General features: G+C 35.8%; 1 protein-coding gene across 4 annotated transcripts in view; it reads left to right on the top strand.

Annotated features, from left to right (window-relative positions):
• chchd3a (coiled-coil-helix-coiled-coil-helix domain containing 3a) overlaps window positions 1–12,265 on the top strand; it is an 88,190-nt gene that overhangs the window by 21,132 nt on the left and 54,793 nt on the right. The window lies entirely within an intron of this gene.

The following is a 12,265-nucleotide window of genomic DNA, read 5'->3' as shown; positions in this document are numbered from 1 at the left end:
AAAAGTGCCCTTACGAAATTGCAGGATTGAATGAATGAAATTAGCCTCTGGCTTTGGGTTTGAAGACCTTATATTGGCAATCTCCAACCTCGCCTTCAGGTGGACCATTGTTTGTATGCGTTCTTCATTGTTTTATTTCTCTCTTTCCCGATTCAGTCAGATTGGTGTGGTTAAATAACCTGGTGTCCTCCAATATATATATATATATTTTTTTTTGCTTTGCTTTGCTTTAGCTTTGCTTTTTTTTGTGTGCTTTTTTTTTTATTTGTTTATTTTATCTTTTTTTTTTATCTGTTTTGTTTTGTTTTGTGTTTTTATCTGTTTATTTTATCTTTTGTTCTTAATTGTATTTTTCAATAAGTTATTTACATTTTTGTTTATGTTTGTTTATTTTATCTTTTGTTCATTTAATTTTTCATTTTAAGTTATTTACTTTTTTATTTTATTTTATGTTTTGTATCTTTGTTCTTTATTTTATTTTTCACTAAGTTACTTAAATTTTTTGTTTTATTTAATGTTTGTTTATTTGATCTCTTTAGTGTGTTTTTATGGTTGTTTATTTTATTTTTCATTTTAAGTTACTTACATTTTTATTTTATCTTTGTTCTTTTTTTATTTTTCCTTTTAAGTAATTTACATTTTTATTTTATGTTTGTTTATTTTATCTTTTATTCTTTTATTTTATTTTATCTTTATTTTATATTCATTAATTTTTTTACCCTGTTTTCAGTACTGATTCTTTTGATTTCACTTACATCACAGGTGGGTTGTATTTCCACATTTACCATGAGCTAAATCTGGATGTGATGCTCAAATGCCATTTAGAGGAACAGAATTCCGGAGATGAATCTGCTGGTAGATGTGTCAGACCCTGCCAATTTAATTTAGCAGTGACCTTTAATCTAGCTGGCTTCGGGGCAGTGGGCGGTTCATTAAAGACACATATAAGGTGTGATTTATATGTAAAGTACACATTCCTTCACTTCTCTCAGAGTGTTTGCATGTCTTTTTGCTTTATTTCTTCACAGCTACTTAACTAGTGTCTCTGAAAGTGTGTGTCGGTCTTGGGTATCGTCAGTAATGGATACCATTTCACATTGCTGATACGATGTGCTATTTTTGAAAAACCTTACACGCACACATACACACCTCAGTATCCATCTACTTATACTTATTGTATTTCAGATTAAAATATAACTAATGAGGCAGACAACAGACGGTATCTGTTATGGATTGTTCGAAGTGTGCATCATGATGTAAAATGTGTTTTGTAGTTTGTGGCCATTTGTTTTTAGCTTGTAAGTGTGAATATACTGTATGCTATTAAATGTAGGAGGTTAAGGATCAGAAAACAACATATTTAAAAAATTGTTTAGTGGGCGGGTTGCCTGAACAACTGCTGTAGAGCACAATAGAGTGAAACAGAATGCCGGGGTCTCAGATCGCAGTTTGGAAAGTCATTTAAACCTTTTAAAACTATTTCTTAAGTTGATAATGTTTTTAAAAATGCAATGCTCAGGGTGCAAGATGCTTCGATAAACAGTGTGAGTTGTGACTCAACAGCCAAATGCGCCTGTCTGTATAGCTGTAGCAGCAAAAATATCAATAAATAAATGCATTTAGATGATAACTAGTTGACCTGACTATTCAACTATTTGTTAAAAATCGCATGTTTACATGCGTATGGATAAACTGTAGAAGTTGGTCTGTGTGTGTTTGTGTGTCTGCTGCAGAGGCCTGCGTATGAGGTCCTTTGCGGGCCTTACTAATGGGAGATTTGCAGCAGGCACTGGAGCAGAACCGTTCTGCAGATCAGAAGCACAGACTGGGCTTGGCTGACCTGCGCAATGCTGCATCAGCAGAAAGACCTCAGCTCTTAGCTAAACAGAGACTCACTGAGGATTACACACAGTCCTCAGGGACACAGACAGAGAGAGGGTTCATCTTAGGGCATGAACCCGTTCTCAGCAGCCCTGACCTCACCTTAAACAATAGCTCTTTCTCTGCTTATTACAGCTTGCTTGCTTTATTTATTTGGCCATTCGTTTTATTTATTTGAGATATTGTATTTATTATTAAGCTAGCTATTTACCTGTTCATTTATTTGACTATTGGATTTTTATTTATTCACCCATGTATTTATTTAGCTATTTAACCAGTTATTTAGTTAATCAACCAGGGAGTGGAACTGGTTTTTGTTCGTTTTTTTTGCTCCGAAATCAATCTGTTGACAATAGCGGTTATGTATTTTATATGTACAGAAGTTTAACCGATTTGCAACCCACTTTGCATTGTTAAAGCCGCACTAGGTAACTTTTGCTCTCGGGCTCCCCCTACAGTTGTGAAACAGTATTGTCCTCTACTACTGTCGTAAACGGTCACTCTACATCAGGGGATGCATCGCACGTGCATTTGTTGACATGACAACCATGATAGCCCTGAACACTGCAGGAGTTCACATGCGTGTTCTGCTTGCGTCACGTGTGAAATGTCTTCATCCCAGGTACAGTGGCATATGTTTCAGCATGTCATATGAATACAATTTCATGGGTTTTATTTTTTTCAAACGCCAAATGATCGCGATGCTCACGTTTACAAGCCAGCGTCATTATAGTAGCCTAGTCTATTGGTTCCCGTTTTACAGAATCTATATGATACTTCAATTCAATGTTTGAGTGGTAGGTAATAACCATATATCGTCAATATTATAATATCAAGCTACCATAGATGAATCTGCAAATTCGAAAAATCGATTTGCATTAAAGCTTGAGGAAAGACAAATAAACCAATATCACAGACATGTTAGGTATCCTAAAATATGATTTTGTATGTATTACGTATTTACTTGCAAGAATGAAGCCCCTCCTCCTTCAGCTCACGCCAAAGAGTAAACGCTGCCCAATGCTGATCCTCGTCCTGCCTTTAATCCGATCACTTTCTCGTTTTCTCTTTTTGCTTTCCTCAGACAAAACCTTTGCTTTCTTATTTTTCTGTGCTGCTTCGGCCATGACTATAACATTCGGCAAACAAATGATTTGCGAGCGATTTTTTTTCACGCACGTCCGAATTTAAGGAAGTGGGGATGGTGGTGGAAGTGACGTATATGCCGTAAAGCAGTCGAATCTTGTAGTTCTTTTTGTTCTCGGGTTACTACCCGAAACCCGAAGTTTAAAAGTACGATTAAAAACGATACAGACCCCGTCAGGCTATGACAGACGTGTCATTCAACCTATTGTAAGTCGATGTATCATCACAAGAGTTTTGAAAATATATTATGAAGGTTGAAAAGTTACCTAGTGCTGCTTTAAAGTGCCGGTAGTATATGTAAATGAACATTGTTTACTCGCTCTCTGTTTCCAGGGCCGAGAAATTCTTGTTTTTTGCATCGTCCAGCGGACTTTTGACAGCACCAGGGCTTTCGTGAAAACTACAGATTGTACTTCCACATTTTTTTATCCCCGTCAATGAACAGTTGGAACGACAGAGGATTAACAACTGTACAGTTTATCACTGAACATTGCACCGTACTTTGTCTACTCTTTAAACAGCATTATGGTCATTTCTTTCAGTTTTTGCCCTGGAGCTGTCAAAAGTCCGCCAGATGACTCAAAAAACCTGAGTTTCTTGGTCCAGGTAACACAGAGAATGAGTAAACATTGTTTTACGAACAGAGAGGTTTTTCAGATTTTATATAGTGGTGTTCTCTCCATATTTACAATTCTTTGCCTTTAGCCGCTGGATCCTACTCTGGACACCCACTTAACGTTACCTTAACGTTATTTCTTGCACCCGGGAACAATACAAGTTGACTCTACAGGGTTTTTCCTACATTGAAAATTTTTTGGCGGCCGCCAAAACAAATTTTTGTCCCGCCAAAGCTTTATTTGATGAGTTATTGTGATTTATGAATGATGTAGAATAGATGCTGCGCTTGTAACCGAGTCTCAGAGAGAACGATCAGAGAGCTCCTCCCCCGCTCTCTCTCTCTTCAAAATAAGCATTCTTAGCTTTCTAATATTTCACATATTACGTTAATCAAAATCAAAAGGTCGGAAGACCGAATCCATGTTGCACGTGGCGCTATCAGACGATGTTTTCCTTTAATTACCGCTGGATGTGAAATGCGCTCAAAAAACATTGACTGATTCTCTGACCAGCTGACATAAAGCATACTTTCAATAAACGGGAAACAAATCCTATCCGGTTATGAAGTGTTTTCTGTGTGTTGACAAATCTTTCGCGATGTTCTAACAGACGGGATTCACACACAACGCGTCTGCTAATGTCCGATTCGCCACCTAATGACTCCTTTGAACCGAATCATTTCAACAACTGGTTAGAACAACTGATCCGTCCAACACTGAACTAACGAATCAGTTGAATCGTTTACTCAGAACATCTGAAGAGAACAAGTGTGCTTACCCAATTTAGCAAGAGTAAGTGTAAGAGTTAGTTGTAATTTTTCACAGCCTTTTAGCTTATTTATGTTCATAATGTGTAGTAAAATAAATAGCCTATAAATCACTTAGTTTAGACTGGAGTGAGGTGAACCCAGAACAAAGTTGTTGTTAGCTAGCTGATCATTTTATGAAATTGTATATGGCAGAAAATTAGGCTATTTGTTCATTTTTTTATTACTACTTTTTAATATTGATATGATTATATACCAAAACAATTATCAGTAAATAGTGTAAAAATGAGGAACAAAAACAAACATCAAGGTATCCCACATGAAAAAATACTATAGTATATTATAGTATTTACTACACTTTGTTAATTTACTGTAGTATATTTACTATAGTACGGTTCAAAAACACTATAGTATTTACTAGAGTAATTTTACTATAAAATACTACAGTTTTTTTTCATGTGGGATCAAAATAAGATAAGCAAAAGTTACAAACTTTCTTTGAACTTATTTAAAATGTATTGTCAGTATTGCACTTGCAGATCACGTGGGTAGGGTACTTTTTTACTGTGCGTGCGTGCGTGTGTGTATGGATGACCATGTCTGTCAGCCACCACCGAAGACCATTTTTGACCCAGGAAAAACCCTGCTCTATTATGACTAAAAGTTTGCTAGGAAGTATTTGATTCTGGTCAAGCGTATGCATAGCAGACTGGTGTTATATTTTGTTTTTATTTTTGTCTAAAATATAAATACAGAGATAACTCGAGTAGCCAGAGTGAGCTGAGTGATGCTATCAAGTACTCTGCTTTTCCATTTGCAGAATTACCGGACTTGCGTCCTCCCGTCCTCGGGAGTTTGTTCTCCTAAGTCCAAACTTTTCGTACTTGGTATTGAGAAACGTCTTTTGTTTTCAAACCTTATTTTTTGAAGAATGTCTTGGCTTCTGTTTTTAAAATAATGAAACTGAAGAAGTCCGGAACTGTTGTGCTACAGAAGCACCATAAATGTATCACAAAAGTAGTCCATCTCAACTCCAGTGAACTACTGTTAATTCTGTCAGGTCCACTCAAGTCAAAAGACACCATAGACAAACATTTAGTCAACTTTTTATTGCATATTTTGCAAAGATTTACATTTGGCGGTATGGCTCTGTTCTAAATTCCCCATCCTTTTCATGAGCTGCATGAAAAGACAAGACAGGGAATAGCAGCAGATTCTGGGGACAACCTCCCATTTTAAACTGGGAGGGCAGAGCAAATCCCCCATTTAGAACAGAGTATGCATCAATGACAACAGAATGACATGATTAAGTTAAGCAGTTTAAGGAGGAGCTGGGGAGGAGGTGGGTTGCAAAGCAGCATGCAGCAGAAGCGTCCAAGCAGGCAGCTTGAAGTGAAGCTATGCTTAAGTAAGGCGCCCTGTTTGAGAGAAGCCAATTGAGTGCATAGGATCAGCTGAATCGGATCAGCTGAAAGGGGCGGAGTTAGAATTTCCCAATCAGCTGATAGCGGAGCTTGACTACGTGGCCTGCCAGAACTAACGCTGGATGCTTGATCTGTTGAGAGGTGAACTTGAGAACCAGATCAATTCAATTTATGAACAAATCAATCCAACTGATGTGATTCTTGAAAAATACTTATTTATCAACAAATCATACATCGCTACTTATCTCATAAAGACACCAAAGACAGCAAGTGCATATGTCAAGATTATCAGTGAATGTTTTGTAAGTGAATTTCAGTCTGTTCCTCATGCAAAGCTGTCGTAATAAAATATAAATACATACAGACTACTTTTATGGTGCTTTTTAGTTATTGCGGAGCTTGATATCCCTCATTCAGTGTTGGGTAAGTTACTTAAAAAAAAAATTTAATTACTAGTTACTAATTATATCTTCGGTACACTCAGAAAAAAAGGTACAAAAGCTGTCACTGGGGTGGTACCTTTTTCAAAAGTACACTTTTGTTCTTTTTAGGTACTAAGATGTACACTTTAGGTATTAATATATACCTTTAAGGTACCAATATGCACCCTTTAGGTACAAAAGTGTACCTTTTAAAAAGGTACTGCCCTAGTGACAGCTTTTGTACCCTTTTTTCTGAGAGTGTAATTAGATTAACGTACAAATTACTCTCTCCAAAAAAGATTTTAATTACTTATTACAAATTACTTTCTAAATCCTATATCAAGCTCGACTGATTCAAGGATAGACATGAAACGGATATCACAGAAGAAAGAAGCCTAACTTGAATGTGAGCTTCATTTTTGCCTGAGCTATCCCATCAGTATGCATATTAATAAATGCATCAGTGCATGCATGAGGATACAGAACCACATGTTATGTGACAATTCACTCATTGTCACAATCCTCCCTGCAGCGCTTGCACACTCACTATCATTTCACAGCTGAAATGCAGGCGTATGTTCCCTCTGCCCAGAGGCATGCTGGGTGCCTGTGTGTTTGTTTTCATTTCATCCATGTCACTGTGTGACTTAATCACCGTTTGCTTTATTTATTCGTCTCTTTTCTCCTCCAACTTCAGGATGAATATTGGCTTTTCATAGCGGTTGAAAATGATCTAACAAAAATTGTAATTTCACCAAAAAAAAGTTCCTGCACTGAATCCATCAGAGTGCGCAACGAAAGCTCCACTACTGCCCAAGACAAATTATGTTATTAAAGCAACAGGCGCGCAGCTTTGCGTTTATTCATTATTTGACAATTACAGAATCAGTCTCTTAGAGTTTTCCTAAGGGAACACCCCCCCCCCCCCACCAAAGTGAGAGCTGTAAAGGAACAGCCACACGACCAGCAGCAAGCGAAGTAGGGGGGGTCTCATGAAATATTCAAACCCTACATTCTTGCACATTATTTTGCCTCATTAATAATGCATGGCTCCTTTAAATGCTGTCGCAGAGGGAAACGTTCTATAACTTTAGTACAGGCGTGTAAGAATCCGGTTTGTCTGGAATACACGTTGATTTAAATTGCAGGAGAGAGCCAACAGATGGGTGGGATAGCGGAGGGGAAGTGAGATCAGCTTCTGCAGGTGTACAGAGGTGTGCGGCTTTAAAGGGTGGTAAATTATAGCGGTCCCTTACGTACAAAAGCCGGTCTCTAAGCAAACAGCATTTCTGTACAGCGCTTGATATTCAAACCGCTAAGAATCGAGGGGTTTGAGCATGGATAACCGCAGGACTCTGAAGAATAGCCGAATAGTTCAGGTACTGTCTGGCTGACATTATCAAAGCATAGTTTATTTATAGCAATGGAGAGAGTGAGATAGGTTCCTGAAATATAGCTTGAATTATTTAGAAACTTTTTGGTTTGCCGTTATTTGATTTTAAGGTCATGGTCTCTTTTCATTGGAAGTGATATTCGAAAGCTTGAAAGTGGTTTCTTCAAGTCGTTCCAATCAAAGGATGGTACAACTCCTTTATTTTAGCCGAACGCGACCTCATCAATATGGTATTCTCATCTGGTCATGAAATATTCATTTGCTTATTTCTAAAGATATAGTGTTGATATAGCATGGCCTTTAATGGCTTACAGGTCCTCACCTATTTTACCTGCATTAATCATAGAGTAGAAAAGAAAATTGTGGTGTCGTTTTGCAGTGCACTTTTGTGCACATAGGTGTCATAATTGCAGCATATTAGTTGTTTTTCTTTTTTTTTTTTTAGATGAACGTAATTGGATTTGAGTGGCCTGTGTTTTTGCCCTGCAAGCGACACCATTGTGCTCACTTGACGCTTTTGGCCTATTTTTAGTCCTGGAAGATGGCGTAAACACACACAATACCAGAGAGGGAAGTAATGATGGATGTGTTGTGCTGATATGTGTTCAGTTCAGTAGACTGAGACTGGACATGGCTGGAGTCGCTCACACTTTTCTCAGGAGAACAAAATGCTCAATGATGTGTGTGTTCACACACACAGTGACACAACGTTTTCTTTTTGTCTTTATTTATTCTTGTTCGGTTGCAAATAAAATTGTGCATGCAAAACTAGTAAATATTAATAAATCATAATTTGCTGTTGGCCCCAGGCATATCCCATGAATATAGTGCTCCCTAGGGTTCCAAGTCCTTTACAACCTGGCAGTATTATGAGTAAATATTCTTTCTTTTTTTACCGGCTGAAAGAATTACACAGCTTATACAAAAATAATATAATTAATGTTTTCATAAGGTTGGGCACCCCCACCAACTTCAATGACATAAAAAATTGTGGTAACACTACTAGTTAACATTAGTTAATGCATTAATTAACCTGAACTAACCATGAACAACACCTCTGTTCAGCATTAGTTTATCTTTGTTACCATTTGTTAATAAAAATACAGCTGTTTATGGTTTGTTCATGTTAGTTCACAGTGCATTTACTAATGTTAACAAGATTTTAATAATGCATTAGTAAATGTTGAAATTAACATTAACAAAGATAAATAAATGCTTTATAAGTGCAGTTCATTATTAGTTCATGTTAACTACTGTAGGTAACTAATGTTAACTAATGAACCTTATTGTAAAGTGTTACCAAAATACATAATTTGTTTAAAGTCCCCCTGTGGTAAATCAAATGTTTAATGTTCTTTTTATGTCTATGTGGTGTTTTTAATATGCTTTCAGACAGACCATGTGCAAATTCATAAGTCAACACCATTGCTGGGTATTTTCTTCTTAAAAACTGCTGTGAACCAAAGACAGTCTCAAAAACACTGTGTTTCTTACGTTACAAACTACTTTGTAACCAATCACGTCATGAGGGGGGCGGGCTTTCGGATATCATTAACTATGACCGCTCTGAAGAGTCTCAAGAGAAGCCAGGTTATTCCTAGCCTGGATGCCAGTCGAACTTAGCCTCGCCCACAACAAGTTCGGTCTTGACTTGATCCGTTGTGCAGCAACTATGCTCGAACCAGAGCTCTTCGGACCAATCAACTTGTCAGGGCTGGCTTTATACGATGATGGACAGATGATCAACAGTAACGTAACCATCCACGTCACCAAAGAGCGCTTGAACTTGTTCGTATATTCATTCACCTTTACTATTTCTCTCAAAAATGATGATGGTGTTGGTAAGTACTCCGTGTATCCTTAAATTCTTTTTACAACACCGGCAAAGAATATTTACTCTCGTCTTCCTCTTCTACTACTTCCAGCGTGCAGTTGAGTTCTGTTGACAACTATGCGTTTTTCTACGTACATCACTTACTCCGTTGCTGATTGGTTGTAGGTCTATTCAATTGAGCTCTTTCCTGGTTCGGTTGAAATGCGCCCCATAATCACAGCCAAATGGAGCAGTATCAGACTCTTATTCTGACTAGAATCTGAGAATGACGACGTCAGGCTAGGTTATTCCAGTATATTTTTTCTGTTGATATGAAAAATCGTACATTTCGCAATATAGCGGGTGAATTATGTATATGATGTATATTATGCTGTGTGTAAAGTTGAGCGAGTGAGTGGAGGCGGGGCTCATTTGCATGAAGATTTTTTTTCCACAGGATTTTTTTTTAAATGTCATTTTGATGAGCATAGATAAGTAGCTTTTTTTATGGAAGTGCTCCTTTTTTCTTGTTGTTGAAGACTAACCCATTGTGTTCCCTCAGTATCTTAGTTTTTTCATATTTCTCGAACTTTTGTGGAACTTTGAGCACATCTTTAGAAATCTCACATGCTTGTTTGTGTTTGTTTCGGTAACATTGCAATTATGCACTCCCTTATTGCCCTTCTTGGCTTCTTCGGTTTCTTTTTTTTTTTTTTTTTTACATGGCTGCTATTTGATTGAAAACACAGCATCACAGATTACAGTTTGTATCTTGCCTGAGTTTACTTTACAAATCAAACCTCCTTGCTTGATGGTGCAGCTGAGGTTGCTAGGCAACTGTGAGAACCGGGTGACAGCTCATAAAGTCTCTCAACATTCCAGCTCAAAATTCCAAATAAGCTCCGCAGGATTATCTCAAAAACATCAAAGATTCATTACCGCCACATACCTATTAAACAACTTCAAATGAGGCAACATATTCAAACTCTCACTTGATTTATGAGCGCTTTTCCTCCTTGAGGCTGTTTTTTTTCTTTTTTTTTCACCACATTCATCCCAAGCTGTGAATAGAAGCATTTTCTATGTGCAGAACTCAATAATATTATTATTGAGATTTTTAAGAAATTGTTTTCAATGTTTTTCACTCAAAAAGTTTCATCTATAGAAATGAATCATACCAATGTGCAATGCGAACTCCCTAATTTATTTAAAAACTTAAATATTAATATAAATGTTAACTAATTAAAGTGAAACAATGGCATGCAGTCTTCAATTTTTTTTCTTAATTAAATTACTGGCATAGTCTTCAGTGCATGATTATTAGATATAATGCATTAATAGCGATTCAGTGCTTTGAGTCCTGTAATTCAAATTAGCTGTACGTTTTTTCTTTTTCAGGGCTAATGTTGTTTATTTTTGATTGTAGAAGGCTTATTAAAGCTCTTAAAATGATCCAGCCAAGAACATTGAGTGCTTTTCCTTTTTTGTTGTCTATATTGTTGTATAATTTGTTATCAGCAGCAAAATAGACAGTGGCAGGTCTATTAGGCAGCATTTACACTACAAGCTTAATGAGCCAATATTTTACTTTTTTGGGTGGTTTGTTTGTTTTGACCTGCCTCTTAACCCTCTGGTCCTCTTCGTTTAGGGGTCACACTTGGCTCCTTTGCGTTCATAAGTGACTGAAGCCTTCAAATGTAACTTTTTCCCAGGAAAAACAATATCATATATTTTTGTTCAAAAATATTTTTTATTATTTTGAATTTTAAGGGGATTTTATGACACCATGCAATATTTATAAAAATGTTTAGCTCTTTTTTTATTTATTTTTTATAATACACAATTCTTTCTAATGTTTTTTTTTTTTTTTTTTTTCAATTAAAGCAGTATTCCATGTTCAAATGGAGACAAGGTATTTAAAATCCAATTTTTGAAGGTAGATTAGTAGTTCTATATAAAGTGGCTTATAAATTCTCTAGTTTTTTTTTAGACATAAATACTTATTTTTTTAAGTTGGGGATTGGGATTTATGCTTAGACATTTTTAAAGACTACTTTTTGTCAAGGTTTAGATTTGTTTTGTTTGAAATGTTGATTTGAAGTGTCAGTTTTTGCATTAATTTTACTACAGTCAAACCTGAACACAGGAGGAAATTGTTATACATAACATCAAAATTTAATTAAAATGTAACAAAAATGAGCAGGTATGCTATATCTGGGTCTGACCTGATTTCAACCTCTTATTTTAGTCTTTTGGCTCAATTTTACCATATTGTTACAGCCACAACAGTTCATTTGTGTGTGTATAGTATTGTGTTCTGTGTGTGTGTTTGAGTTTGAGTGGGTGTGTATGTTTTGTACTCTTGTGTAACCTTCCTTGCTGTTAGTTTTTTTTACTGCATTGTGGCTGAAGTATTGATTTTATTTCAAAATGTGTTAGTTGTTCAAGTATATAATATAATATAATATAATATAATATAATATAATTAATATAATATAATAAACATAATATAATAAACATAATATAATATAACATAATATAATATAATATAATATATAATATAATATAATATAATATAATATAATATAATATAATATAATATAATATAATATAATATAATATAATATAATATAATATAATATAATAAAAAGTGTGTGGGGGTTGGTGTCTATTTTGCACTCTTGACATTTTAGGGTCACCCCTTCATTGCTGTGCACTTTTTTTCTGCACAGTGGCTGATTTGTAGTTTGTACCACCAATAGAGTCTCAGATTTTTCGTATTTTTGTTGTGTTTCCCATTGA

Source organism: Gobio gobio (genome assembly GCF_949357685.1).
Source record: "Gobio gobio genome assembly, chromosome: 5".
Classification (NCBI taxonomy): Eukaryota; Metazoa; Chordata; class Actinopteri; order Cypriniformes; family Gobionidae; genus Gobio; species Gobio gobio.
Note: the sequence above shows the minus strand (reverse complement) of the source record. Positions and strands in the feature narration are given on the sequence as shown.